General features: G+C 40.3%; 1 long non-coding RNA gene across 2 annotated transcripts in view; it reads left to right on the plus strand.

Annotated features, from left to right (window-relative positions):
* Positions 1 to 25540, plus strand: part of LOC134731623 (uncharacterized) — a 124728-nt gene that overhangs the window by 21829 nt on the left and 77359 nt on the right. Inside the window, exons 2-3 of one of the 2 annotated variants that reach the window (XR_010114054.1) lie at positions 756 to 806; positions 4416 to 4468. The exons of the other annotated variant lie outside the window; for it this stretch is intronic. This is a non-coding gene — a long non-coding RNA (uncharacterized lncRNA). Of the gene's footprint in view, positions 1 to 755; positions 807 to 4415; positions 4469 to 25540 lie in introns of those variants that run through there. 2 annotated transcript variants of the gene reach the window in all.

Consider the following 25540-nt stretch of genomic DNA (forward strand, 5'->3'; position numbering starts at 1 on the left):
TGTAAAAACACTAAGCAGAAAACCAAGCTGGGTTCAGACTTCTGATCTACAGAAACTGTGAGGTAACAAATTTATGTTATGTGAAGTCATTGAATTTGTGGTCATTTGTTACAGCAGCAATAGAAAATCAATGTCTGGTAATGCTGAGGCCGCTGGTCCCAGGGTTACAATTTAAGAATTGCTGGCTTATTTGTTGAGAGTCTTGTATTATTACCAATTTACAGACTTCTGAAAAAGTTCAGCTATTATCTTAGTTTCATTCTCTGAAACAGGGCAAACAAAAGTGAAGAGTGATATTATTTTGAATGAGATAGTGTAAGTAAAATATGTAGAACAGTACTTAGTCCTTGCCGAATGTTCAATAGTAGCTGTAATTTCTAATAGATATCACTTATGAAAATGCTCCATGCCAGGTGCTATGCTGATTATTTACCATGAATTTTCACAATTAATTCTTATAATAACCCTATGAGGTAGATACCGTCATTCTTCTCGTTTCACAGATGTGCAAACTGGGACTCAGGAAACTTGCCCACAATCAGGCAGTCAGTAAAATGGAGGTAAGATGTGAACCTAGGCAGTATGGCTCTGAACCTAAACTCTTAGTTGCTATTAACTTCTTATATGGTTATTTCATATCTGCTTACACATTCTTATCTTACTTGCCACTTGAGCTACATATTCCTATATAGTTTCACAAAACAATACGATGTAAGCCATACAATTTCTTTTTTTTTTTCTTTTTCTTTTTTTAGATGGAGTCTTGCTCTGTCGCCCAGGCTGGAGTGCAATTCCAGGTGGCAGAGGTGAGCAGAATAACCCGAAAAGAATATCCTCCATAAAAGAAATCAAACTGACAGAACTCTACCATATTTTCAATGGGTCTGCAGATCATGGAAGGGTTTTGTGTCAGGGGCATGGGCATTTAGAAGGTGGCAGAGTCTAAAGGTGCAGGCAAATGTTGGAAGACTGTGATGTCATGTCTTCCTACAACCCTTCACATTTTCCATAACATCACTAAATTCACAAAATCATTGACTGGACTTTCATGGAAAATGACATAGTGAAAGTTTTCACGTTGGCTGATGTAGGCTGGACTGTAATGGTATCAACATGCTAAGATTGATGATGATTAGAGGTGACCATAAGAAAATGGAATTGGGAAGTCATAGAAGTTATGTGGTGAATTCACATACACAAAAAGTGGTATATTCTGCACTATTCACAATAACAAAGATAGGGGATCAACCCAAGTGTCCATCAATGGATGAATGGATGAAGGAAATGTGTTATACACACAATGCAACACTACTCAGCCATAAAAAATGAATGAGTTATCATTTGCAGCAACATGGATGGAACTGGAGTGGTGCCATCTCAGCTCACTGCAACCTCTGCCTCCCAGGTTCAAGCGGTTCTGCTGCCCCAGCCTTCCGAGTAGCTGGTACTACAGGTGTGCACCACCACACCCAGCTAATTTCTGTATTTTTAGTAGAGACGGGGTTTCACCATATTGGTCAGGCTGGTATCGAACTCCTGACCTCGTGATCCGCCCACCTCAGCCTCCCAAAGTGTTGGGATTACAGGCATGAGCCACCATGCCCTGCCAGCTATATAATTTCTTTCTTAAACTTTGCTAACATGGTAAAGCATATTTATCACTTATCCAGTCAATGTCTTAAACATACTGTATGTCGGGCATGGTGCTAGGACTGTGCTTACAAACTTGTGAGTGGTCTCTGGTCCTGTTGAACTTATAACTAAAATTAGCAGCTATTAACATACTTGACAGAGAAACACTGTAGAGTCATTTCTAGTAAAACAGAAATAGTACGGCAGTGCTATCATCATTATTTGGCACAATTCTTGTAGTGCTAGCACCACAACATTTTATTTTACCAGATAAAAATACGAGACACTTAGTTAAACTTGAGTTTCAGATGAACAACAATTTTTTAGTAATAGTACTCTAAAGTATTGCATAGGAAAAACTCATACTAAAAACTTATCAGTTTACCTGAGCAAACAATTTTTGGTCCTCTATTTCATCTGGCTACCCTAAATGCCACTACAGAAAGAGTCTATAGTTATCTATTATTTGCAAATAATCACCTGGAAAACTATTAGTGCCAATAAAATTAAGTTAAATGGCTGGCTATGAGATATTAAAGTCAATGGTTTTTACATATACTAACTGGTTATACAGTAGGGAAAAATAAATAATCAACAATAAAAAAGATGAAACTTACCAATAAATGTGCGGGATATTATGAAAAAGACATAAGAGGGCTATGAAAAGATTCTTGCAAGAATGTATAGGAATATGCTGTGGATTCAGGCATCAATGCTTGTTAAATTAAATGGCATATTTAACGCAAACCCATTGAAGATTCTACTGGTATTGAGCTTGGGGAGTGAGATGAGGGAATATTTGCGAAATGACTCTAAAATTTTTTGGATAAGTAAAGTATGATAATAGCCTGAAGTCTGCAAAAGAGGAGTAAAAGGGGTGAAGATATGGGCAGACTGAATTTGGTTCAGGAGAGCCAGGTCTTGATAAACAGAGGTGGGATTTTAAGTCCAGCAACTGTTTGTATAAGCCTTTTGGAATTGGGATGTAAGTTCCAAGTATAAAGGGTTGTGGTGTAGCACAGCGTGGACAGGATAGTGTTGCTGGGCCATGAGCCCCTGCCACTGGCATATTGAGGTGTAGGCAAACAAAGCTACACTGAGGTATGAAACATTTGCTCAGCTACCTCACGTTCACCAAATTGGATAACTCAATTAGGAAGAGGGGGTTGCAGGTGTACTCTTCCTGCCAATTGATGGCCCACCTGAATATCTGCAAAGATGTCACTATGCACTAATTTTTAAAGGGGAGAAGACATGACATCTAGACAAAAATCTCACAAAGCAAAATATTTTTATATTTGACTTTAGAAAAAACACATACTTAGGTTGAAAAAAGTCATTAATATCTAGCAGAAAAAATGCCAATATTTCTAATATACAAAAAATGTTAAATTTTGTACAGAAAATACACAGTAGAAAAATTGATGTTTACAAAAACTATAGGAATGGCCAAAAAATGAAAAGTTGTAAATACAACAAGATTCTATTGATTTTTTTTCCTAAGCAATCAGCCTAATAAGGGAGGAGGTAGATAATCCCCTATCTGCAAAGGATAAAGGACACTTTAATAAATTGTTGGACTTTAAAATGTATGCCAAGAGCTGGAAAGCACCTGAGATTTTTACATTTTTGGCACAGCCAACAGGTTAGGCCATAACAGTTTCATGGATGCCTGGGCCAGAGACAAAAATTTCATTACTCACAACAACAGCAACAGCCAGAATAGCAACATCATCTTAGGCCAATTTCCTAAGCCCAAAGGGACAAGGTGACTCTTTACCTGGAATATGCTATAAGGCAATTATTAGAATAGGGTACAAACGTAAATGCACATAGGCATAAATATATTTTCATTGCAGCATTATTTAGAATATTAAAATTTAGAAATATATGTGTCTTTTTAAATGATGGTATATCCATACAAGAGAATATTAGGAAACCATTAAAATGATCATGTAGGTCTATCTTGACATGAATTTAAATATCTGAAATGTTTATGGGAAGATGTTGTGAACTGAATCACGTCTGTCCAAAATTTGGCCTAGCCCCCAATGTGACATAAACATTTACAAAAACAAGATTCTGTTGCTGTAAAAACTATCAGGCTGGGCACGATGGCTCACGCCTGTAATCCCAGCACTCTGGGAGGCCGAAGCAGTGGATCAGGAGTTTCAGACCATCCTGGCCAACGTGGTGAAACCCTGTCTCTACTAAAAATACAAAAAATTAGCCGGGCGTGGTGGCAGGTGCCTGTAATCCCTGCTACTCGGAGGCTGAGGCAGGAGAATCACTTGAACCTGGGAGGCGGAGGTTGCAGTGAGCCAAGATCACGCCGTTGCACTCTAGCCTGGGCAACAAGAGCGAAAATCCATCCCAACATTTTAAAAAAAACTAAAACTATCAGCCTGATGTGGGAGAAGGTAGAGAATATTGATTTGTGAGGGATAATGGGCACAATTATAAATTGTTGGTGAAAATGTGCATCAGGAACTGGAAAGCACCTGAGATTTTTACTGTATTTGGAGACAAGGCCTTTAAGTAGGTAATTAAGGTTACATGAGGTCAAAAGCTTGGGGCCCTGATCTGATAGGATTTGTATCCTTATAAGAGGAAGAGAGAGACACCAGAATATTGACTTTCTACAGTAAATATATGCGTCTTTTATTGTCAAGCAAAAAAAAAAAAAAAAAAGTTTTCATTTTAGGGAAAAAAGGAAGTGCCTCTTGAAGCTAACCTCAGTGTAACTCCATTTTTCTTTATCTTTCTGGTTTGTCACATTTCAGCTACTCTTACGATTGCAGCAACATGATAGTTCCCACTCAATGATTTTATTGGTAAGTCAAGTGCATCCTGAGATAAATAATCTTAGATGTTATGGTAAGTGGCTCCTGAGGAAAGAATAGAAAGGGTCTTAGGAGACAGGGCTAATAAGGCATGACATGTTAGATTTCAGCCTGCTTAAGTTCACATTCAATAAAAGAGTTTCCCAGTCATCAGGTTGGTGGAATATCTTTTGCTTCAATCTCTCTGCTATCCAATACAATGCCAACTTATTTTAGTGGTTCTTTCCTTTGATCAACAGCTTTGATTTCAGATGTTATTGGTGTGGTAAATTTTTAAAAGGCAGAGATCCAGAGATAATTTCTTTTCTAATTGTAGTTAGTACTTTGGAGTAGGTATAAAAGCAAATGCAGTCTTGCACGTCCTGTTAAGGCAAATTATTTTTTTAGTTAGTACACAGCGAAGGCTTGTGGTTTTTGTTTGTTGTTTGGTTGTTTGTTTGTTTGTTTGAAATGGAGTTTCACTCTTGTTGCCCAGGCTGGAGTGCAATCTCAGCTCATTGCAACCTCTGCCTCCCAGGTTCAAGCTATTCTCCTGCCTCAGCCTGCCAAGTAGCTGGGATTACAGGCATGCCCCACCACGCCTGGCTAATTTTTTGTATTGATTAGAGATGGGGTTTCTGGCTGGTCTCCAAGTCCTCACCTCAGGTAATCCACCCGCCTTGGCCTTCTAAAGTTCTGGGATTGCAGGATCGAGCCACTGTGCCCAGCCCACACGCTTGTTTTTTATGAGCTGTATCACTAAGCATCCTGCCTTATTCAAAGGAAGTATTTCCATTATAATTGGTGTTGGCCTAATAATAGCATCCTACCATTTCCATATAACTTTGATATATTAATTTCTTGTATTTTATCACATTTATAATAGTCCAGTTATGCATTTGTGGCCCTAGTTGGTAAGGAATGAGACATGTAACCTAGATGTCACTTGGGATTTCAGTTTCTTGACGGTTTAGGTGACTTAGGCTCAAATTCTCAATATGCTAGGTTTTCTTGTGGCATGTATAGAATGCACAGTGATTACATCAGGGTATTTGGGATATCTATCACTTATTTGTGTTGTAAACATTTCAAGTTCTCTCTTCTAGAGTCTGAAATATACAGTATGTTGTTGCTAACTATAGTCACCCTGCTCTGCGATGGAATGTCAGAACTTGCACCTTCTATCTCATTGTATGTTGTACTCAATAACCAAACTCTCTTCATCACCCCTCCCACCCATACATCATCCCCAGCCCCTGGTATCTATTACCCTGCTTTCTACATCCATGGGATCAAGTTTGTAAGCTCCCATATGAGGAAGAAAATGAGAAATCTGTCTTTCTGTGCCTGGCTTATTACACTTAAAAACCTCCAGTTCCATCCATTTTGCTGCAAATGACAATTCATTCATTTTTTATGGCCCAGTAGTGTTGCATTGTTTGTATATATAACACATTTCCTTCATTCATTCATCCATTGATGGACACTTGGGTTGATCCCCTATCTTTGTTATTGTGAATAGTGCTGAATATGCCACTTTTTGTGTATGTGAATTCACCACATAACTTCCATGACTTCCCAATTCCATTTTCTTATGGTCACCTCTAATCATCGTCAATCTTGGCATGTTGATACCATTACAATCCAGCCTACACCAGCCAACGTGAAGACTTTCACTATGTCATTTTCCATGAAAGTCCAGTCAATGATTTTGTGAATTTAGTAATGTTATGGGAAACGTGAAGGGTTGTAGGAAGAGATGACATCACAGTCTACCAACATTTGCCTGCACCTTTAGACTCTGCCACCTTCTAAATGCCCATGCCTCTGACACAAAACCCTTCCATGATCTGCAGACCCATTGAAAATACGGTAGAGTTCTGTCAGTTTGACTTCTTTTATGGAGGATATTCTTTATTTATTATTATCATACTTTAAGTTTTAGGGTACATGTGCACAATGTGCAGGTTTGTTACATATGTATACATGTGCCATGTTGGTGTGCTGCACCCATTAACTCGTCATTTAGCATTAGGTATATCTCCTAATGCTGTCCCTCCCCCCTCCCCCCTCCTCCCACCCCACAACAGTCCCCGGAGTGTGATGTTCCCCTTCCTGTGTCCATGTGTTCTCATTGTTCAATTCCCACCTATGAGTGAGAACATGTGGTGTTTGGTTTTTTGTCCTTGGGATAGTTTGCTGAGAATGAGGGTTTCCAGTTTCATCCATGTCCCTACAAAGGACATGAACTCATCATTTTTTATGGCTGCATAGTATTCCATGGTATATATGTGCCACATTTTCTTAATCTAGTCTATCGTTGTTGGACATTTGGGTTGGTTTCAATTATTTGCTATTGTGAATAGTGCCGCAATAAACATACATGTGCATGTGTCTTTATAGCAGCATGATTTATAGTCCTTTGGGTATATACCCAGTAATGGGATGGCTGGGTCAAATGGTATTTCTAGTTCTAGATCCCTGAGGAATCGCCACACTGACTTCCACAATGGTTGAACTAGTTTACAGTCCCACCAACAGTGTAAAAGTGTTCCTATTTCTCCACATCCTCTCCAGCACCTGTTGTTTCCTGACTTTTTAATGATGGCCATCCTAACTGGTGTGAGATGGTATCTCAGTGTGGTTTTGATTTGCATTTCTCTGATGGCCAGTGATGAGGAGCATTTTTTCATGTGTTTTTTGGCTGCATAAATGTCTTCTTTTGAGAAGTGTCTGTTCATGTCCTTCGCCCACTTTTTGATGGGGTTGTTTTTTTCTTGTAAATTTGTTTGAGTTCATTGTAGATTCTGGATATTAGCCCTTTGTCAGATGAGTAGGTTACGAAAATTTTCTCCCATTTTGTAGGTTGCCTGTTGACTCTGATGGTAGTTTCTTTTGCTGTGCAGAAGCTCTTTAGTTTAATTAGATCCCATTTGTCAATTTTGCGTTTTGTTGCCATTGCTTTTGGTGTTTTAGACATGAAGTCCTTGCCCATGCCTATGTCCTGAATGATATTGCCTAGGTTTTCTTCTAGGGTTTTTATGGTTTTAGGTCTAACATGTAAGTCTTTAATCCATCTTGGATTAATTTTTGTATAAGGTGTAAGGAAGGGATCCAGTTTCAGCTTTCTACATATGGCTAGCCAGTTTTCCCAGCACCATTTATTAAATAGGGAATCCTTTCCCCATTGCTTGTTTTTGTCAGGTTTGACAAAGATCAGATGCTTGTAGATATGCGGCATTATTTCGGAGGGCTCTGTTCTGTTCCATTGATCTATATCTCTGTTTTGGTACCAGTACCATGCTGTTTTGGTTACTGTAGCCTTGTAGTATAGTTTGAAGTCAGGTAGTGTGATGCCTCCAGCTTTGTTCTTTTGGCTTAGGATTGACTTGGCGATGTGGGCTCTTTTTTGGTTCCATATGAACTTTAAAGTAGTTTTTTCCAATTCTGTGAAGAAAGTCATTGGTAGCTTGATGGGGATGGCATTGAATCTGTAAATTACCTTGGGCAGTGTGGCCATTTTCACGATATTGATTCTCCCTACCCATGAGCATGAAATGTTCTTTGATTTGTTTGTATCCTCTTTTATTTCATTGAGCAGTGGTTTATAGTTCACCTTGAAGAGGTCCTTCACATCCCTTGTAAGTTGGATTCCTAAGTGTTTTATTCTCTTTGAAGCAATTGTGAAAGGGAGTTCATTCATGATTTGGCTCTCTGTTTGTCTGTTATTGGTGTATAAGAATGCTTGTGATTTTTAAGCATTCTTATGGAGGATATTCTTTTCAGGTTATTCTGCTCATCTCTGCCACCTGGAATTATGGAGAATGTACATTTTTCCATTTTGTTGCACTGATGATAATGAAATGTAACATTACTGAAGCTCATGCCACAAATCAGTGCCAGGGTAATATGCTCATTTAGCAGATGTTTATTAGGCATCCTCCAAATATTCAGTATTAAGTACTAGAGATACAAAATAAGACATAGTCATAGGAGAAACATTTTAAAAAGCCTTTTCCTTTTGGAGGAAATATTATAAAGTTACAGAAATTAAGAAGGAAGGCTTTTGGAGATCATCTGTTTCAACCCTTCATCATTGTACAGTTGAGAAAAGTAAGGGATAAGATCATACAACTGGTGGCAGAGCTGGGATTGATACATGTGCCTTCAGTCTCGGTCTAGTTCATTTTCCTGGACATTATGGAATATGGAAGATGTTGATCATATTAAGGATACAAATAAGGATACAAAAGTGTACTGGAGAAACACCAAGGTGGAAAACGCAAGAGGTTTAGAGAGAAGAAATAAAACAAGCAGGGCCTCCTAATAAGAAAAAGTAAAAGAGGACATGACAAGTAACAAGACAGTGGTGGGTTCATGTGAGTAGGAATGGTTCACCAACAAAATGAGGCGTGATGCAAAGAGAGCAAACACAGGTATATGTGTTAGTAAGTGGGTAAAGAAGAAACATGAAACCAGTGCTTCCCCAAGCTTGATAATGTTCCATCTTGATTGTACCCAAAATTTCTTATGTCAGTTTTATCAATATGGGCCATGAAAGTAGAAGTTGGTAATTGTTGAGAGATTGAGCATCTTTGTGAGATTTCTTTTACTTTTTTTCTTTCTTTTTGAGACAGGGTCTCACTCCTGCCACCCAGACTGTAGTGCAGTGGTGATCATGGCTCACTGCAGCCTCAGCTTCCTGGGCTCAGGTGATCTTCCTCCCTCAGCCTCGCAAGCAGCTGGGACTACAGGTACATGCCACCTTGCCTGGGTAATGTTTTTGTATTTTTAGTAAAGATGAGGTTTCACCATGTTGCCCAGGCCGGTCTCGAACTCCTGGGCTCAAGCGATCTGCCTGCCTTGGCCTCAAACTCCTGGGCTCAAGTGATCTGCCTGCCTTGGCCTCCCAAAGTGCTGGGATTATAGGCATGAGTCACCATGCAAGATTTCTAAGGGTTGAAAAAAATGAATGGAATGATTTAAAAAAAAAAAAAAAAGACTTCACTTTTTCTCAAAAGATTTTTTGGAATCACAGGAGTAGGTGCCGGAGCTTCAACAAGTAAAGTTAAATACGACTGTTAATCCAGGGACTTTAGATACATGTATAGTATGTGATTTATATGGTTCAGAAGTTTCACAACACTGGAACACTTGGAAGTGGTGATACGGAGAAATTGGAAATGCGGTTAGACTTTTGTTTACTCCCTAGTGCATTAAAAATGGGGAACACCAATTATGTGAAGGATATTTCTACCTCTAGTTTTGTGGTAGTTTCATTCTCAATTAGTACACAAGTTGTCCTTACACGTGAATTGGTAACTTGGGTCAGTTATAATCCAAGTTTTTAAAAAAAGATTTATTGCTCGTAGGGAATAAAAGTCCACTTAAAGTAGAATGCATACATTTAGGAATAGAAAACAAAGTAGAGTAAGGTCATGCAGAAACTAGAACTGGAAATTCAAAAAGTTAAGCTGCTTCCTCTGTCCTTTAAGTCTACAATTTTTTTCAACTGCTACATAATATTTCTACATGTTGAGAGGGCACATGTGATATTTTGATACATGCATAGAAAACATGATCAAGTGAGGTTATTTATGATATTGAACACTTTTTTTTTATTATTATACTTTAGGTTTCAGGGTACATGTGCACAATGTGCAGGTTTGTTACATATGTATCCATGTGCCATGTTGTTTTGCTGCACCCATTAACTCGCCATTTAGCATTAGGTATATCTCCTAATGCTGTCCCTCCCCCCTCCCCCCACCCCACAACAGTCCCCGGAGTGTGATGGTCCCCTTCCTGTATCCATGAGTTCTCATCGTTCAATTCCCACCTATGAGTGAGAACATGTGGTGTTTGGTTTTTTGTCCTTGCGATAGTTTACTGATAATGATGTTTTCCAATTTCATCCATGTCCCTACAAAGGACATGAACTCACCATTTTTTATGGCTGCATAGTATTCCATGGTGTATATGTGCCACATTTTCTTAATCCAGTCTATCGTTGTTGGACATTTGGGTTGGTTCCAAGTCTTTGCTATTGTGAATAGTGCCAAAATAAACATACGTGTGCATGTGTCTTTATAGCAGCATGATTTATAGTCCTTCGGGTATATACCCAGTAATGGGATGGCTGGGTCAAATGGTATTTCTAGTTCTAGATCCCTGAGGAATCGCCACACTGACTTCCACAATGGTTGAACTAGTTTACAGTCCCACCAACAGTCTAAAAGTGTTCCTATTTCTGCACATTCTCTCCAGCACCTGTTGTTTCCTGACTTTTTAATGATGGCCATCCTAACTGGTGTGAGATGGTATCTCATTGTGGTTTTGATTTGCATTTCTCTGATGGCCAGTGATGATGAGCATCTTTTCATGTGTTTTTTGGCTGCATAAATGTCTTCTTTTGAGAACTGTCTGTTCATGTCCTTCACCCACTTTTTGATGGGGTTGTTTGTTCTTTTCTTGTAAAATTGTTTGAGATCATTGTAGATTCTGGATATTAGCCCTTTGTCAGATAAGTAGATTGAGAAAATTTTCTTCCATTTTATAGGTTGCCTGTTGACTCTGATGGTAGTTTCTTTTGCTGTGCAGAAACTCTTTAGTTTAATTAGATCCCATTTGTTAATTTTGGCTTTTGTTGCCATTGCTTTTGGTGTTTTAGACATGAAGTCCTTGCCCATGCCTATGTCCTGAATGGTATTGCCTAGGTTTTCTTCTAGGGTTTTTATGGTTTTAGGTCTAACATTTAAATCTTTAATCCATCTTGAATTAATTTTTGTATAAGGTGTAAGGAAGGGATCCAGTTTCAGCTTTCTACATATGGCTAGCCAGTTTTCCTAGCACCATTTATTAAATAGGGGATCCTTTCCCCATTTCTTGTTTTTGTCAGGTTTGTCAAAGATCAGATAGTTGTAGATATGTGACATCATTTCTGAGGGCTCTGTTGTGTTCCATTGATCTATGTCTCTGTTTTGGTACCAGTACCATGCTGTAGCCTTGTAGTATAGTTTGAAGTCAGGTAGGGTGATGCCTCCAGCTTTGTTCTTTTGGCTTAGGATTGACTTGGCGATGCGGGCTCTTTTTTGGTTCCATATGAACTTTAAAGTAGTTTTTACCAATTCTGTGAAGAAAGTCATTGGTAGCTTGATGGGGATGGCATTGAATCTATAAATTACCTTGGGCAGTATGGCCATTTTCACGATATTGATTCTTCCAACCCATGGGCATGGAATGTTCTTCCATTTGTTTGTATCCTCTTTTATTTCATTGAGCAGTGGTTTGTAGTTCTCCTTGAAGAGGTTCTTCACATCCCTTGTAAGTTGGATTCCTAGGTATTTTATTCTCTTTGAAGCAATTGTGAATGGGAGTTCACTCATGATTTGGCTCTCTGTTTGTCTGTGATTGATGAACAAGAATGCTTGTGATTTTTGCACATTGATTTTGTATCCTGAGACGTTGCTGAAGTTGCTTATCAGCTTAAGGAGATTTTGGACTGAGACAATGGGGTTTTCTAGATATACAATCATGTCATCTGCAAACAGGGACAATTTGGCTTCCTCTTTTCCTAACTGAATACCCTTTATTTCCTTCTCCTGCCTGATTGCCCTGGCCAGAACTTCCAACACTATGTTGAATAGGAGTGGTGAGAGAGGGCATCCCTGTCTTGTGCCAGATTTCAAAAGGAATGCTTCCAGTTTTTGCCCATTCAGTATGATATTGGCTGTGGGTTTGTCATAGATAGCTCTTATTATTTTGAGATACGTCCCATCAATACCTAATTTATTGAGAGTTTTTAGCATGAAGGGTTGTTGAGTTTGGTCAAAGGCCTTTTCCGCATCTATTGAGATAATCATGTGGTTTTTGTCTTTGGTTCTCTTTATATGCTGGATTACATTTATTGATTTGCATATGTTGAACCAGCCTTGCATCCCAGGGATGAAGACCACTTGATCATGGTGTAGAAGCTTTTTGATGTGCTGCTGGATTCAGTTTGCCAGTATTTTATTGAGGATTTTTGCATCAATGTTCATCAAGGATATTGGTCTGAAATTCTCTTTTTTGGTTGTTTCTCTGCCAGGCTTTGGTATCAGGATGATGCTGGCCTCATAAAATGTGTTACAGAGGATTCCCTCTTTTTCTGTTGATTGGAATAGTTTCAGAAGGAATGGTAACAGTTCCTCCTTGTACCTCTGGTAGAATTCAGCTGTGAATCCATCAGGTCCTGGACTCTTTTTGGTTGGTAAGCTATTGATTATTGCCACAATTTCAGAACCTGTTATTGGTCTATTCAGAGATTCAACTTCTTCCTGGTTTAGTCTTGGGAGGGTGCATTTGTCAAGGAATTTATCCATTTCTTCTAGATTTTCTAGTTTATTTGCATAGAGATGTTTGTAGTATTCTCTGATGGTAGATTGTATTTCTTTGAGATTGGTGGTGATATCCCCTTTTTCATTTTTTATTGCATCTATTTGATTCCTCTCTCTTCTTTATTATTCTTGCCAGTGGTCTATCAATTTTGTTGATCTTTTCAAAAAAACAGCTCCTGGATTCATTAATTTTTTGAAGGGTTTTTTGTGTCTCTATTTCCTTCAGTTCTGCTCTGATTTTAGTTATTTCTAGCCTTCTGCTAGCTTTTGAATGTGTTTGCTCTTGCTTTTCTAGTTCTTTTAATTGTGATATTAGGGTGTCAATTTTAGATCTTTCCTGCTTTCTCTTGTGGGCATTTAGTGCTATAAATTTCCCTCTACACACTGCTTTGAATGTGTACCAGAGATTCTGGTATGTTGTGTCTTTGTTCTCGTTGGTTTCAAAGAACATCTTTATTTCTGCCTTCGTTTCATTATGTACCCAATAGTCATTCAGGAGCAGGTTGTTCAGTTTCCATGTAGTTGAGCAGTTTTGAGTGAGTTTCTTAATCCTGAGTTCTAGTTTGATTGCACTGTGGTCTGAGAGACAGTTTGTTATAATTTCTGTTCTTTTACATTTGCTGAGGAGAGCTTTACTTCCAACTATGTGGTCACTTTTGGAATAGGTGTGGTGTGGTGCTGAAAAAAATGTATATTCTGTTGATTTGTGGTGGAGAATTCTGTAGATGTCTATTAGGTCCACTTTGTGCAGAGCTGAGTTCAATTCCTGGATATCCTTGTTAACTTTCTGTCTTGTTGATCTGTCTAATGTTGACAGTGGGGTGTTAAAATCTCCCATTATTATTGTGTGGGAGTTTAAGTCCCTTTTTAGGTCACTCAGGACTTGCTTTATGAATCTGGGTGCTCCTGTATTGGGTGCATATATATTTAGGATAGTTAACTCTTCTTTTTGAATTGATTCCTTTACCATTATGTAATGGCCTTCTTTGTCTCTTTTGATCTTTGTTGGTTTAAAGTCTATTTTATCAGAGACTAGGATTGCAACCCCTGCCTTTTTTTGTTTTCCATTTGCTTGATAGATCTTCCTCCATCCCTTTATTTTGAGTCTATGTGTGTCTCTGCACATGAGATGGATTTCCTGAATACAGCACACTGATGGGTCTTGACTCCTTATCCAATTTGCCAGTCAGTGTCTTTTAATTGGAGCATTTAGCCCATTTACATTTAAAGTTAATATTGTTATGTGTGAATTTGATCCTGTCATTATGATGTTAGTTGGTTATTTTGCTCATTAGTTGATGCAGTTTCTTCCTAGCCTCGATGGTGTTTACAATTTGGCATGTTTTTGCAGTGGCTGGTACCAGTTGTTCCTTTCCATGTTTAGTGCTTCCTTCAGGAGCTCTTTTAGGGCAGGCCTAGTGGTGACAAAATCACTCAGCATTTGCTTCTCTGTAAAGTATTTTATTTCTCCTTCACTTCTGAAGCTTAGTTTGGCTGGATATGAAATTCTGGGTTGAAAATTCTTTTCTTTAAGAATGTTGAATATCGGCCCCCACTCTCTTCTGGCTTGTAGAGTTTCTGCCGAGAAATCAACTGTTAGTCTGATGGGTTTCCCTTTGTGGGTAACCCGACCTTTCTCTCTGGCTGCCTTTAACATTTTTTCCCTCATTTCAACTTTTGTGAATCTGATAATTATGTGTCTTGGAGTTGCACTTCTCGAGGAGTGTCTTTGTGGCCTTCTCTGTATTTCCTGAATCTGAATGTTGGCCTGCCTTGCTAGATTGGGGAAGTTCTCCTGGATAATATCTTGCAGAGTGTTTTCCAACATGGTTCCATTCTCCCCGTCACTTTCAGCTACACCAATCAGACGTAGGTTTGGTCTTTTCACATAGTGCCATGTTTTTTGGAGGCTTTGTTTATTTTTATTCTTTTTTCTCTAAACTTCCCTTCTCACTTCATTTCATTCATTTCATCTTCCATCACTGATACCCTTTCTTCCAGTTGATCGCATTGGCTACTGAGGCTTCTGCAATCTTCGCGTAGTTCTGGAAACTTGGCTTTCAGCTCCATCGTCTCCTTTATGCCCTTCTCTGCATTGGTTATTCTAGTTATCCATTCGTCTAATTTTTTTTCCAAAGTTTTTAACTTCTTTGCCATTGTTTTGAATTTCCTCCCATAGCTCAGAGTAGTTTGATCGTCTGAAGCCATCTTCTCTCAACTCGTCAAAGTTGTTCTCTGTCCATCTTTGTTCCATTGCTGGTGAGGAACTGCGTTCCTTTGGAGGAGGAGAGGTGCTTTGCTTTTTAGAGTTTCCAGTTTTTCTCCTCTGTTTTTTCCCCATCTTTGTGGTTTTATCTACTTTTGGTCTTTGATGATGGTGATGTACAGATGGGTTTTTGGTGTGGATGTCCTTTCTGTTTGTTAGTTTTCCTTCTACCAGACAGGACCCTCAGCTGCAGGTCTGTTGGAGTTTACTAGAGGTCCACTCCAGACCCTGTTTGGCTGGGTGTCAGCAGCGGTGGCTGCAGAACAGCGGATTTTCATGAGACCACAAATTTAGCTGTCTGATAGTTCCTCTGGAAGTTTTGTCTCAGAGGAGTACCTGGCCAAGTGAGGTGTCAGTCCGTCCCTACTGGGGGGTGCCTCCCAGTTAGGCTGCTTGGGGGTCAGGGACCCACTTTAGGAGGCTGTCTGTCTGTTCTCAAATCTCCAGCTGCATGCTGGGAGAACCACTACTCTCTTCAAAGCTGTCAGACAGGGACATTTAAGTCTGCAGAGGTTCCTGCTGACTTTTTGTTTGTCTGTGCCCTGCCCCCAGAGGTGGAGCCTACAGAGGCAGGCAGGCCTCCTTGAGCTGTGGTGGGCTCCACCCAGTTCGAGCTTCCTGGCTGCTTTGTTTACCTAAGCAAGCCTGGGCAATGGTGGGCGCCCCTCCCCGAGCCTTGCTGCTGCCTTGCAGTTTGATCTCAGACTGCTATGCTAGCAATCAGGGAGACTCCGTGGGCATAGGACCCTCCGAGCCAGGTGCGGGACACAATCTCCTGGTGTGCCATTTTCTAAGCCCATTGGAAAAGCGCAGTATTAGGGTTGGACTACCTGATTTTCCATGTGCCATCTGTTACCCCTTTCTTTGACTAGGAAAGGGAACTCCCTGACCCCTTGAGCTTCCCGAGTGAGGCAATGCCTTGCCCTGCTTTGGCTCACGCACAGTGTGCTGCACCGACTGTCCTGCACCCACTGTTTGGCACTCCCTAGTGAGATGAACCCGGTACCTCAAATGGAAATGCGGAAATCACCTGTCTTCTGTGTCTCTCACGCTGGGAGCTGTAGACTGGAGCTGTTCCTATTCGGCCATCTTGGCTCCACCCTCCGATATTGAACACTTTTATGTTGGTAACATTTCAAATCTTCTAGATATTTTGAAATATTCAATATATTGTTAACTATAGTCACCCTACTGTGCTGTCAAACTCTAAAGCTTACTTTCCTATCTAACAGTATGTTTGTACCCATTAACCAACTTCTCTTCATCCCTTCCTCCCATCCACACACCCTTCCAGCCTCTGGTAACTATCATCCTACTCTCTGCTTCCATAAGATCAACTTTTGGCTCCCACATATGAGTGAATACATCCAGTATTTGTTATTCTATGCCTGGCTATTTCACACAACATAATGACCACCAGTTCCATTCATGGTGCTGCAAATGACAGGATTTCATTTTTTGTTATGGCCAAATAATATTCCATTGTGTAAATGTGTGTGTGTATGTGTATATATATATGTGTATATATACATGTATGTATATATGTGTATATGTATACACATATATATATATGACATTTTATTTATCCATACATACATTGATGGACACGTAGGTTGATTCCATATTGTTGCTGTTGTGAATAGTGCTGCAAAAAACATGGGAGTGCAGGTATCCCTTTGAGATACTGATTTTTCTTTCCTTTGAATAAATCCCCATTAGTGGGATTTCTGGGTCATATGGTAGGTGGCTTGTGTGGTTTCCAGCAGTGGCAGTAGCAAGCCAGCAGGGCCAGTCCTGTGGTTGGTAGGTTGTGTGGGTGGTGATGGTGGTACCAGGCAGTGCAGCCCTATTCTCAGGCCCCCAGATAGCGTGCCTGTTCAGACCATGGTGGATGGGGCATCTTGAGTGCAGGTGGCAGATGTTCTGGTCCTGTTGTTAGGTCCTCTGATGCTCCACATGTGAGCCAGAAGCCACAGGCAGGGCATGTCAACTCCTGGGACCTTGGGACAGTGTTCTTGGATGCCAGGGCCAGGCAGGCTGGGACTTTTATCCAATCTGCATGTTCATCAGTGTTTATCAGTATCTCCTACTAAACCTGAATGGTTTCATCAGCACATGCCCATTTTGGCTGCATGACCCAATTCCACATGCTGCTGCTTCCAATTCTTCTACCCATCATCATATTTTTTATTTAGTCTGCCTTACAGCTCAAATTCTTGAGGGAGAATCTGGCTCACTGTGCTCAGTTTACATCTTCATTTCCTTTTATAAAGTTGCCACTGTTGGTCAACTCAGTCGTGACTACAGAGGAGGAGTTATAACCAACCCTGCGCTGGTTTTAAGCCCTTTTCTCCAAGGGAATATGGTTTGCTCTTTCTAAGGAAACTGCATGTGATTGGATCTGTGATCTAAGTTATCTTTTTCAAGCTTGTAGTTTTGGATAAAAAACTCATGATGCTTTCTAATTCATTAAGCATTTCTAAGCAGTGTTTTGGTCTGGGATTCAGATTCAGGGTCTCTTTAGTGAGCACTTAAGAAATTTAGAATATGGGATCTCACAAGGGAAGGTGAAAAATTGAAAACACTGGAAATGTGGGGCTTTCTCTCCTTAAGCTGTAAAGAGCCACAGTGCTGCATAATATACTTAATGTTGCTGATTCTTTAATGTGGCCCCAATTTAAAAGAAAATCAGAATAGTTTTTTTTATTATACTTTAAGTTTTAGGGTACACATGCACAACGTGCAGGTTTGTTCCATATATATACATGTGCCATGTTGGTGTGCTGCACCGATTAACTCATCATTTAACATTAGGTATATCTCCTAATGCTATCCCTCCCCCCTCCCCCCACCCCACAACAGGCCCCAGTGTGTGATGTTCCCCTTCCTGTGTCCATGTGTTCTCATTGTTCAATTCCCACCTATGAGTGAGAACATGTGGTGTTTGGTTTTTCGTCCTTGGGATAGTTTGCTGAGAAGAAGGGTTTCCAGTTTCATCCATGTCCCTACAAAGGACATGAACTCATCATTTTTTATGGCTGCATAGTATTCCATGGTATATATGTGCCACATTTTCTTAATCCAGTCTATCGTTGTTGGACATTTGGGTTGGTTCCAAGTCTTTGCTATTGTGAATAGTGCCAAAATAAACATACGTGTGCATGTGTCTTTATAGCAGCATGATTTATAATCCTTTGGGTATATACCCAGTAATGGGATGGCTGGGTCAAATGGTATTTCTAGTTCTAGATCCCTGAGGAATCGCCACACTGACTTCCACAATGGTTGAACTAGTTTACAGTCCCACCAACAGTGTCAAAGTGTTCCTGTTTCTCCACATCCTCTCCAGCACCTGTTGTTTCCTGACTTTTTAATGATGGCCATTCTAACTGGTGTGAGATGGTATGTCATTGTGGTTTTGATTTGCATTTCTCTGATGGCCAGTGATGATGAGCATTTTTCCATGTGTTTTTTGGCTGCATAAATGTCTTCTTTTTTTTTTTTTTTTTTTTTGAGAGTGACAGAGAAACACTCATCTTTAATTAATGAAATCTGAATTTTGTAATCCCCAAATCTAGAAAGAAGCTATTTTAATGTTAGCATACATGCAAGGTTTATGTCATCTTGAAAAATCAAATTTAATTTTGAGTTGTCTTTTGGGACAGAGAAACCCTCATCTTTTTAGTGCTTAAGGTCTCTAAGGCTCTCTCTCTCTTTTTTTTTTTTTATACTTTAGGGTTTTAGGGTACATGTGCACAATGTGCAGGTTTGTTACATATGTATCCATGTGCCATGTTGATTTCCTGCACCCATTAACTCGTCATTTAGCATTAGGTGTATCTCCTAATGCTCTCCCTCCCCCCTCCCCCCACCCCACAACAGTCCCCAGAGTGTGATGTTCCCCTTCCTGTGTCCATGAGTTCTCATTGTTCAATTCCCACCTATGAGTGAGAACATGCGGTGTTTGGTTTTTTGTCCTTGCGATAGTTTACTGAGAATGATGTTTTCCAGTTTCATCTATGTCCCTACAAAGGACATGAACTCATCATTTTTTATGGCTGCATAGTATTCCATGGTGTATATGTGCCACATTTTCTTAATCCAGTCTATCGTTATTGGACATTTGGGTTGGTTCCAACTCTTTGCTATTGTGAATAGTGCCGCAATAAACATACGTGTGCATGTGTCTTTATAGCAGCATGATTTATAGTCCTTTGGGTATATAGCCAGTAATGGGATGGCTGGGTCAAATGGTATTTCTAGTTCTAGATCCCTGAGGAATCGCCACACTGACTTCCACAATGGTTGAACTAGTTTACAGTCCCACCAACAGTGTAAAAGTGTTCCTATTTCTCCACATCCTCTCCAGCACCTGTTGTTTCCTGATTTTTTAATGATGGCCATTCTAACTGGTGTGAGATGGTATCTCATTGTGGTTTTGATTTGCATTTCTCTGATGGCCAGTGATGATGAGCATTTCTTCATGTGTTTTTTGGCTGCATAAATGTCTTCTTTTGAGAAGTGTCTGTTCATGTCCTCTGCCCACTTTTTGATGGGGTTGTTTGTTTTTTTCTTGTAAATTTGTTTGAGTTCATTGTAGATTCTGGATATTAGCCCGTTGTCAGATGAGTAGGTTGCAAAAATTTTCTCCCATTCTGTAGGTTGCCTGTTCACTCTGATGATAGTTTCTTTTGCTGTGCAGAAGCTCTTTAGTTTAATTAGATCCCATTTGTCGATTTTGGCTTTTGTTGCCATTGCTTTTGGTGTTTTAGACACGAAGTCCTTGCCCATGCCTATGTCCTGAATGGTATTGCCTAGGTTTTCTTGTAGGATTTTAATGGTTTTAGGTCTAACATATAAGTCTTTAATCCATCTTGAATTAATTTTTGTATAAGGTGCAAGGAAGGGATCCAGTTGCAGCTTTCTACATATGGCTAGCCAGTTTTCCCAGCACCATTTATTAAATAGGGAATCCTTTCCCCATTTCTTGTTTTTGTCAGGTTTGTCAAAGATCAGATAGTTGTAGATATGCGGCATCATTTCTGAGGGCTCTGTTCTGTTCCATTGATCTATGTCTCTGTTGTGGTACCAGTACCATGCTGTTTTGGTTACTGTAGCCTTGTAGTATAGTTTAAAGTCAGGTAGCATGATGCCTCCAGCTTTGTTCTTTTGGCTTAGGATTGACTTGGCAATGCGGGCTCTTTTTTGGTTCCATATGAACTTTAAAGTAGTTTTTTCCAATTCTGTGAAGAAAGTCATTGGTAGCTTGATGGGGATGGCATTGAATCTATAAATTACCTTGGGCAGTATGGCCATTTTCACGATATTGATTCTTCCAACCCATGAGCATGGAATGTTCTTCCATTTGTTTGTATCCTCTTTTATTTCATTGAGCAGTGGTTTGTAGTTCTCCTTGAAGAGGTTCTTCACATCCCTTGTAAGTTGGATTCTTAGGTATTTTATTCTCTTTGAAGCAATTGTGAATGGGAGTTCACTCATGATTTGGCTCTCTGTTTGTCTGTGATTGGTGTACAAGAATGCTTGTGATTTTTGTACATTGATTTTGTATCCTGAGACTTTGCTGAAGTTGCTAATCAGCTTAAGGAGATTTTGGGCTGAGACAATGGGGTTTTCTAGATATACAATCATGTCATCTGCAAACAGGGACAATTTGACTTCCTCTTTTCCTAATTGAATACCCTTTATTTCCTTCTCCTGCCTGATTGCTCTGGCCAGAACTTCCAGCACTATGTTGAATAGGAGCGGTGAGAGAGGGCATCCCTGTCTTGTGCCAGTTTTCAGAGGGAATGCTTCCAGTTTTTGCCCATTCAGTATGATATTGGCTGTGGGTTTGTCATAGATAGCTCTTATTATTTTGAGATATGTCCCATCAATACCTAATTTATTGAGAGTTTTTAGCATGAAGGGTTGTTGAATTTTGTCAAAGGCCTTTTCTGCATCTATTGAGATAATCATGTGGTTTTTGTCTTTGGTTTTGTTCATATGCTGGATTACATTTATTGATTTTCGTATGTTGAACCAGCCTTGCATCCCAGGGATGAAGCCCACTTGATCATGGTGGATAAGCTTTTTGATGTGCTGCTGGATTCGGTTTGCCATTATTTTATTGAGGATTTTTTCATCAATGTTCATCAAGGATATTGGTCTGAAATTCTCTTTTTTGGTTATGTCTCTGCCAGGTTTTGGTATCAGGACGATGCTGGCTTCATAAAATGTGTTAGGGAGGATTCCCTGTTTTTCTATGGATTGGAATAGTTTCAGAAGGAATGGTACCAGTTCCTCCTTGTACCTCTGGTAGAATTCAGCTGTGAATCCATCAGGTCCTGGAGTCTTTTTGGTTGGTAAGCTATTGATTATTGCCACAATTTCAGAACCTGTTATTGGTCTATTCAGAGATTCAACTTCTTCCTGGTTTAGTCTTGGGAGGGTGTATTTGTCGAGGAATTTATCCATTTCTTCTAGATTTTCTAGTTTGTTTGCATAGAGGTGTTTGTAGTATTCTCTGATGGTAGATTGTATTTCTGTGGGATCGGTGGTGATATCCCCTTTTTCATTTTTTATTGCATCTATTTGATTCTTCTCTCTTTTCTTCTTTATTAGTCTTGCTAGCGGTCCATCAATTTTGTTGATCTTTTCAAAAAACCAGCTCCTGGATTCATTAATTTTTTGAAGGGTTTTTTGTGTCTCTATTTCCTTCAGTTCTGCTCTGATTTTAGTTATTTCTAGCCTTCTGCTAGCTTTTGAATGTGTTTGCTCTTGCTTTTCTAGTTCTTTTCATTGTGATGTTAGGGTGTCAATTTTGGATCTTTCCTGCTTTCTCTTGTGGGCATTTAGTGCTATAAATTTCCTTCTACACACTGCTTTGAATGTGTCCCAGAGATTCTGGTATGTTGTGTCTTTGTTCTCGTTGGTTTCAAAGAACATCTTTATTTCTGCCTTCATTTCATTATGTACCCAATAGTCATTCAGGAGCAGGTTGTTCAGTTTCCATGTAGTTGAGCAGTTTTGAGTGAGTTTCTTAATCCTGAGTTCTAGTTTGATTGCACTGTGGTCTGAGAGACAGTTTGTTATAATTTCTATTCTTTTACATTTGCTGAGGAGAGCTTTACTTCCAACTGTGTGGTCAATTTTGGAATAGGTGTGGTGTGGTGCTGAAAAAAATGTATATTCTGTTGACTTGGGGTGGAGAGTTCTGTAGATGTCTATTAGGTCCACTTTATGTAGAGTTGAGTTCAATTCCTGGATATCCTTGTTAACTTTCTGTCTCGTTGATCTGTCTAATGCTGACAGTGGGGTGTTAAAATCTCCCATTATTATTGTGTGGGAGTTTAAGTCCCTTTGAAGGTCAATGAGGACTTGCTTTATGAATCTGGGTGCTCCTGTGTTGGGTGCATATATATTTAGGATAGTTAGCTCTTCTTGTTGAATTGATCCCTTTACCATTATGTAATGGCCTTCTTTGTCTCTTTTGATCTTTGTTGGTTTAAAGTCTATTTTATCAGAGACTAGGATTGCAACCCCTGCCTTTTTTTTTTTCCAGTTGCTTGATAGATCTTCCTCCATCCCTTTATTTTGAGTCTATGTTTGTCTCTGTACGTGAGATGGGTTTCCTGAATACAGCACACTGATGGGTCCTGACTCCTTATCCAGTTTGCCAGTCTGTGTCTTTTGATTGGAGCATTTAGCCCATTTACATTTAACGTTAATATTGTTATGTGTGAATCTGATCCTGTCATTGTGATGTTGGTTATTTTGCTTGTTAGTTGCTATAGTTTCTTCCTAGCCTCGATGGTCTTTACAATTTGGCAAGTTTTTGCAGTGGCTGGTACCGGTTGTTCCTTTCCCTGTTTAGTGCTTCCTTCAGGAGCTCTTTTAGGGCAGGCCTGGTGGTGACAAAATCACTCAGCGTTTGCTTGTCTGTAAAGTATTTTATTTCTCCTTCACTTATGAAGCTTAGTTTGGCGGGATAGGAAATTCTGGGTTGAAAATTCTTTTCTTTAAGAATGTTGAATATCGGCCCCCACTCTCTTCTGGCTTGTAGAGTTTCTGCTGAGAGATCAGCTGTTAGTCTGATGGGCTTCTTTTTGTGGGTAACCCGACCTTTCTCTCTGGCTGCCCTTAACATTTTTTCCTTCATTTCCACTTTGGTGAATCTGACAATTATGTGTCTTGGAGTTGCCCTTCTCGAGGAGTATCTTTGTTGCGTTCTCTGTATTTCCTGAATCTGAATGCTGGCCTGCCTTGCTAGATTGGGGAAGTTCTCCTGGATAATATCTTGCAGAGTGTTTTCCAACTTGGTTCCATTCTCCCCATCATTTTCAGGTACACCAATCAGACGTAGGTTTGGTCTTTTCACATAGTCCCACATTTCTTGGAGGCTTTGTTCATTTCTTTTTATTCTTTTTTCTCTAAACTTCCCTTCTCTCTTCATTTCATTCATTTCATCTTCCATCAGCGATACCCTTTCTTCCAGTTGATCGCATCTGCTACTGAGGCTTCTGCAATCTTCGCGTAGTTCTCGAAACTTGGCTTTCAGCTCCCTCAGCTCCTTTAAGCCCTTCTCTCCTTTGGTTATTCTAGTTATCCATTCTTCTAATTTTTTTTCAAAGTTTTTAACTTCTTTGCTATTGTTTTGAATTTCCTCTCGTAGCTCAGAGTAGTTTGATCGTCTGAAGCCTTCTTCTCTCCACTCATCAAAGTTATCCTCCATCCAGCTTTGTTCCGTTGCTGATGAGGAACTGCGTTCCTTTGGAGGAGGAGAGGTGCTCTGTTTTTTAGAGTTTCCAGTTTTTTTGCTCTGTTTTTTCCCCATCTTTGTGGTTTTATCTACTTTTTGTCTTTGATGATGGTGATGTCCAGATGGGTTTTTGGTGTGGATGTCCTTTCTGTTTGTTAGTTTTCCTTCTACCAGACAGGACCCTCAGCTGCAGGTCTGTTGGAGTTTACTAGAGGTCCACTCCAGACCCTGTTTGGCTGGGTGTCAGCAGCGGTGACTGCAGAACAGCGGATTTTCGTGAGACCACAAATTCAGCTGTCTGATAGTTCCTCTGAAAGTTTTGTCTCAGAGGAGTACCCGGTTGAATGAGGTGTCAGTCTGTCCCTACTTGGGGGGTGCCTCCCAGTTAGGCTGCTCAGGGGTGAGGGACCCACTTTAGGAGGCAGTCTGTCCGTTCTCAGATCTCCAGCTGCATGCTGGGAGAACCACTACTCTCTTCAAAGCTGTCAGTCAGACAGGGACTTTTAAGTCTGTGGAGGTTCTTGCTGAGTTTTTGTTTGTCTGTGCCCTGCCCCCAGAGGTGGAGCCTACAGAGGCAGGCAGGCCTCCTTGAGCTGTGGTGGGCTCCACCCAGTTTGAGCTTCCTGGCTGCTTTGTTTACCTAAGCAAGCCTGGGCAATGGCAGGCGCCCCTCCCCCAGCCTCGCTGCCGCCTTGCAGCTTGATCTCAGACTGCTGTGCTAGCAATCAGCGAGACTCCGTGGGCATAGGACCCTCCAAGCCAGGTGCAGGACACAGTCTCCTAGTGTGCCGTTTTCCAGGCCCATTGGAAAAGCGTAGTATTAGGATGGGACTGACCCAATGTTCAGGTGCTGTCTGTTTCCCATTTCTTTGACTAGGAAAGGGAACTCCCTGACCCCTTGCGCTTCCCGAGTGAGGCAATGCCTCGCCCTGCTTTGGCTCGCGCACAGTGCGCTTCACCAACTGTCCTGCACCCACTGTTAGGCACTCCCTAGTGAGATGAAACCGGTACCTCAAGCAGAAATGCAGAAATCACCCGTCTTCTGTGTCGCTGGGGCTGGGAGCTGGAGACCGGACCTGTTCCTATTCGGCCATCTTGGCTCTAATCCTCTCTCTTTTTTTAAATTGAGACACAGTCTTGGTCTGTTGCCCAGGCTGGAGTGCTGTGGCACAATCTCAGTTCACTGCAACCTCTGCCTCCTGGGCTCAAGCGATTGTCCTGCCTCAGCCACCTGAGTAGTGGGACTACGGGTGTGTGTCACCACGCCTGGCTAATTTTTGTATTTTTAGTAGAGACAGGGTTTCTCCCTGTTGGCCTAAATGTCTTCTTTTGAGAAGTGTCTGTTCATACCCTTCGCCCACTTTTTGATGGGGTTGTTTGTTTTTTCTTGTAAATTTGTTTGAGTTCATTGTAGATTCTGGATATTAGCCCTTTGTCAGATGAGTAGGTGGCAAAAATTTTCTCCCATTCTGTAGGGTGCCTGTTCACTCTGATGGTAGTTTCTTTTGCTGTGCAGAAGCTCTTTAGTTTAATAGATCCCATTTGTCAATTTTGACTTTTGTTGCCATTGCTTTTGATGTTTTAGACATGAAGTCCTTGCGCATGCCTATGTCCTGAATGGTATTGCTTAGGGTTTCTTCTAGGGTTTTTATGGTTTTAGGTCTCATATTTAAATCTTTAATCCGTC

Source organism: Symphalangus syndactylus, chromosome 10 (genome assembly GCF_028878055.3).
Source record: "Symphalangus syndactylus isolate Jambi chromosome 10, NHGRI_mSymSyn1-v2.1_pri, whole genome shotgun sequence".
Classification (NCBI taxonomy): Eukaryota; Metazoa; Chordata; class Mammalia; order Primates; family Hylobatidae; genus Symphalangus; species Symphalangus syndactylus.